The sequence below is a fragment of the Chiloscyllium punctatum genome, unplaced genomic scaffold, assembly GCF_047496795.1.
Source record: "Chiloscyllium punctatum isolate Juve2018m unplaced genomic scaffold, sChiPun1.3 scaffold_139, whole genome shotgun sequence".
NCBI classification, from domain to species: Eukaryota; Metazoa; Chordata; class Chondrichthyes; order Orectolobiformes; family Hemiscylliidae; genus Chiloscyllium; species Chiloscyllium punctatum.
The window spans coordinates 466770-472462 of record NW_027309873.1 but is presented as its reverse complement, the minus strand read 5'-3'; positions in this window follow the sequence as shown (position 1 = coordinate 472462).

Genomic DNA, 5693 nt, shown 5'->3' with positions numbered 1-5693 from the left:
ATCACTGTAACGCTGCCTTTCCTACAGATCTTTCTATCTCCTGTGCATCTTGCACCCCAGCTCCTGACTTCTATTTGGCGGCCAGTATATAACTGCAACAGCATTTTTTCAGATTTTTGATTCCCCAGTTCTACCGACACAGATTCTACACCATCTGAGATTATTTCATTTCTTCTAATTGATTCAATTCCATTTCTTGCGAATGAGACAAATCTGTGTCTCTGCCCACATGCCTATCATTTCGACAGGATGAATACCCTTGAATATTTAGCTCCCACTCCTGATCCTCTTTCAGTGATGTCACTGTGATGCCCTCCACGTCATATATGCTAATTTGTGTAAGAGTCACAAGCTTATTTACATTATTTCTTCCTTGCATTCCGAATAACAGTTCAGTTCTGTATTTACCGTCCTCTTCTCATTGTCATTTGCTTGTCCAGCCATTGATACCTACACAAACCCTCGCCACTGACTCATTCCCCTCCCACTCCAAGTTCTTCTGCACCCCAGATGACATATCCCAAACGCAAGCACCAGGTTGGCAGCACAACCTTCAGGACTCTCAATCCTGGTTACAGAAAATATTCAAAGTTTGTGAGAAATTTTGTAGCTCGTGTGTTCTGTTGTGGTTCTATTCTCCGACCTGGAATTTGTGTTGCAGACGTTTCGTCCCCTGTCTAGGTGACATCCTCATCCTCCTGTGAAGCGCTTCTGTGATCTTTCCTCCGGTATTTATAGTGGTTTGAATCTGCCGCTTCCAGTTGTCAGTTCCAGCGCTCCATTGCAATGGCCGGTATGTTGGGTCCAGGTCGATGTGCTTATTGATTGAATCTGTGGATGAGTTTTTTCATGCACAGGCTGGTGTGTGAATGGAAACAACTGTGGGAGGAAGCGATGGACACTGGCCCCATTCCAATATTTAAAAGGCATCTGGATGGATAAGTAAACCGGAGGGGTACGAAATATATAGGCCAAGTGCTGGCAAATGGGACTAGATTAGGTTGGGTACCCTGGTCGGCATGGACGAGTTGGACTGAAGGATTTGTTTCCATGCTGTACATCTCCCTGACTGTATAACGTTCTGACTGAATGACATAAAGTAGGGTCAAATCGCACAAAATCAGTGTGGGTCGAATAGAGTATCCCGAAAGGTTGAATAAAGACACATAGATGGCGTTATGTTCAGGATTCCAAAAGTAGTCAGAAGCTGCGGCACAATATACACCAGGACATAGGAAAAATGCATAGAAAAGGCAAAGTACAGTAGTCATGGGAGATTCCAATACACGTGGGGACTGGGAAAATCAAGGTGGTAGTGGTTTGCAAGAAAAATGATTTGTGGAGTATCTTCGATAGGGCTTTTTGGAGCAGCTTGTCGTGGATCCCATTCAGGAATAGGCAATACTGGGTTTAGTGTTGTGCAATGAGGCAGACTATTTAAGAGAACTTAAAGTGAAGGAACACGAAGGAAGCAGTAATTACAATATGATTGAATTTATTCTGCAATTTGAGAGGGAGAAGATAGAATCAGATGTAATAGTATAGTTGGTGTTCCTAGTCAGTCATTCTCCTATCTATAAAACTGGGCTGAACTGTGTTTCTGCTCATGTTAGGTAAAGTTTGGAAAAGGAGAAATCAGTGTCTTCACTTCCAATCAAGAATTCCTTTCCTGATAAATTCTACAAAGCAAATTACTATTTATAAATTTCTCACTGATATGCGAGAAGGAATCAGACTGTTCTCAAACTCCATAATCCTTCTAGCCCTGCACAGATCTACATTTCCATATCCTCCCCACTGACCAATCCTGCCCAGTACCACCGTTATGATGTTCCGGTCTAATCATCAGCCTCAGTACAACTTCTGAATAAACTTCTTTATTTGTGCCACTATGAAATCTGGATTCATCTGTTTCAAGTCCCTTCTCACCACATGTCCATGTGAAAAGAATTGTACTTGAGATGTTTAACTTGTTCTCTCCACAGAATCTGTCAGAAAGGAAGATAGTGCGTGGTGCTCAAATCATTGACTCTTCATGTAGATGCACAAAATAATGATCTGTTGATGCCTCATGAAGCACGTTGATGGAATTTAAAAGAAACCATCATTATTTGTAATAAACAGAAGCCCATCTGCTTGTGTCATGTCCTTTCGAGAAGGCAATGGGTTATCCTTCCTTGGTCAGGTCTCCGTGCAACTGCAAATCCACGACAATGTGGTTTACTTTTTACTGTCCAATGGAACAGCTGAACCAGCCACTCAGTTCAAGACTGGGATAACATGCTGGTCTGACCAGGGCTTCATATGCATCGTGAAAAAGAAGAAAATGAAAGATAACTCCCTCCTACTTCCTGTTTCCCATATTGCAACTGCTCATTTCCATCAGGTAGGCGACTATTCCTTATTTTAGGTGTATCCCATCTCATTGAGTCTGTCTCCGAGAGTGATGTCCCTTTCGAACGGCACCTCTGGTGCTGGTTTTATTGACACTGACATACAGATGGAAGGAAGATGTAAATTTCGCCTCAGTGGCAATATATGGAGAATGATGCTTTTTACGCCATGAGAAAGAAGTGGAGACAGCGAAGTGAGGGAAAGTAATTAATGTGATCATCCGTGAGAGATTTGTTGAGGCAGTATTTGGGGAATTGTCCACAGATTTTCTCTCCTTTATAAGGAATGATCTCCTTACCACAGAGAGAGTTCAAAGGAGTTCCACCAAACTAATCCCTGGGATGGTGGTACCATGAGGAGTGAGTTAAGATTAATCTGTCGCACTGTGAGAGAATAAGATGGGATTGCGTTGGAAGTTCAGGGGGATGGACAATCACACATGATGTTCTCAACAGACATTGATACTGTGATAGATCCCACTGCCTTTTTTAAAATAACTTTATTAAATTCTAGATGCTTTTAGTACCTCTGAAAACATTCCCCCCAACCACCCCCACTCCCCATGTCAATGAGACAGCAGAAAATCCAGACTTTGAATAAAATCTCCACATATTAATGCAGTTCATTTGTTGAGTGATCCTGCACTGAATGTCATGTTATTCATAATCCCAACATCAGCCACAATACCTTCAATCTAAAACAGTTAACTATTCCCACGAGCTTCTGATCCCCACCGAGAACATGGGTCTGCCTTTTCAGAGATGGAAGATGTCTCCTTGTGACTTGACAGAAAACATCTCGCTTCCCTCCTCACTGCCAGCAAACCATGTTAAAGTTGCAATTATTCCACAGACAATGGAGCCACGATAAACATCAAGATCTACTCCTGTGATTTGTCATGTTGGAGCATCAGTGACATCCTCCTGTTCCTGTATAAGCCTTTGCGAGGCTGAATGGCATCTTCCTGTTCCCGTGGAACAGTTTCGAGAGACTGTTTTGGCTCCACCTGTTCCTGTTTAACAGTTTGATGTGCTGACCAGACCCCTCCTCTTCCTATGTAACAGTCAGGAGTATTGAATGTATTGCCACTCTTCCTGTTCAGTAGATTTGATGGGCTGAATGCTAGCTCATATTCATGTGTAACCAGCTTGCGATGCTGAATGAGCTCCTCTTCTAACTATGAAAATGTGCAATGTCTGTCCCTGCTATTACATAAATTTTACCAACACTTTAACAGCACAAACTGGAATGCTGTCCGGGCCTTGCTGCACATGGACACAGACTGCTTCAGGAGATGAGGGGGGAAAATATTCTGAACATTGTGTGATCTTCAGTGATCATCCCCATTTCTGATGTAATTATGGGGAAGGACATTTATGACGCAGCTGAAGATGATTGTGTCGAGGAAGCCACCCTGAGGATCTCGTGTAGGGATGTCCCGGGACTGAAAGGATTGATGTCCACAACCATGATCATCTTTCTCTTTGCGATGGCTGACCCCCAGTGGAGAGATTGTGGCTGATTCCTATTAAATTTAATTTAGTCACGTTTCTTGATCCCATCCTGAGTCAACTCCTGCCTTGATATCAGGGTCTGTCACTCTTACATGAGCTGCTGTGTTCACTCTTTCGAACATACAAATAGGTTGTTGTGTATGTTTGGGGCGTGTAACCTTTTCACAGAGGATAGTGAATGTCATAAATTATCTGGTAAAGAGAGTTCGGGGAGCTATATCACTGAAAGTATTTACAGATGAGGTAGGTGGGTTTTCGACCTGTCATGGAATTGAGGGATGTGAAAAATTGGGATATAAAGCAGAGTTGATAACAACATTGGATCATCCACAATCTTATACAATGGCACGGCAGGCCTGACCATCCGAATTACCATCCGATCCTGTTCCTTAAGCTCTCATATTCTGTAATTAGGAAGTTAATGGTTGTAATTATCCTGAACATTCCGTTATCGGATTTACAGTTACAGAGAGCAAAGCATTTTTTGAGTCATCTCAGGGTGAGGTATGGGGACTGCATTCACGGTGAATCTGGATCTGCACCATGACCAGCAAATGAAGCACAAGTTGCAGAGAGGAGACACCCTATTTATAGACCAGAGGCGTCTTTTGAGACCAGCCTGGGTTTGGAATTAACATTTTTCATCCCATGCCAAACTTTGTGTGACAATTGTGAGGGACAGAAGGAGATCCTGTATTACTGTGGACCAGGTATTTCGAGCAATTAGCCTCAGTCTACTCCTGTGCAGGAGCTGTGAGGGGCTGAATGGAATATAGTAACATCGGACTGAGGAGTAGTAGTGGGCCATGAGGCACTTTGTCTTTGCTCTGCCACGCACGAAGATCGTAGACGATCTGATTATGGTCTCAGCAGTACCTCTTCTGCACGTGCACCATTTTCCTACATTTTCTATCAAGTATTTAACAGTCACAACTTTGAATGAATGTAAACATCCAGGCACTATAAACTTCTGGGGAAGGGAACTCCCACTTGAAAAGCCCTTTTCGAATTTGTCATTCGTGGTCCAATCAATATTGCAGGGTCAGTGTTTCATTTTGCTGTTACACTGCTCCACATTTTACAACAAATTTCAAAGTTTAGTGATATGGCTAATGACATAAATGTCAACCTGGCTCATCTTCTAGAATAATGTGAAACACACACAGATCTTAAGACAAACAGAAAAATTGAAGCTTTCCAGAGTTTCATAACAGTTGAACTCATAGCAAATAGATAGATGAGACTGTCCCAAATGTTATTCGGTCCTCTGAAGTTATTAGTTTAGATTCCCTACAGTGTGGAAACAGGCCCTTCAGCTCAACAAGTCCACACCGACCCTCCCAAGATTAACTGATCCAGTCTCCTTTCCCTCTGGCGAATGCACCGAACAGTATGGGCAATTTAGCATGGCTAATTCACATGACCTGCACAGTTTTGGACCACTGGAAATAAACCGGAGCACACGGTGGAAATCCACACAGACACGAGGAGAATACGCAAACTCCACACATGCATTCAAACCTAGGACCCTGCTGCTGGGAGGTAGCGGTGCTAACCACTGAGCCGCCGAGCCGCCCATTCTGCTCAGGCAAGCGACTTGTGATGTGATTTCTCCCCAGAATAGTAGGATTCAGCTGAATTCCTTTTGCTTCAGACGGTAGAGAGATTCCAATGAACCTCTTATCAGGAATAATCCACGACTCATCAGGTAGAGGTGAGTCAGAGATTTACTGTTGCCAGTTGGAACAAAAGAAGATAGAGGGATCAATCGGCTGCTGCTTCTCA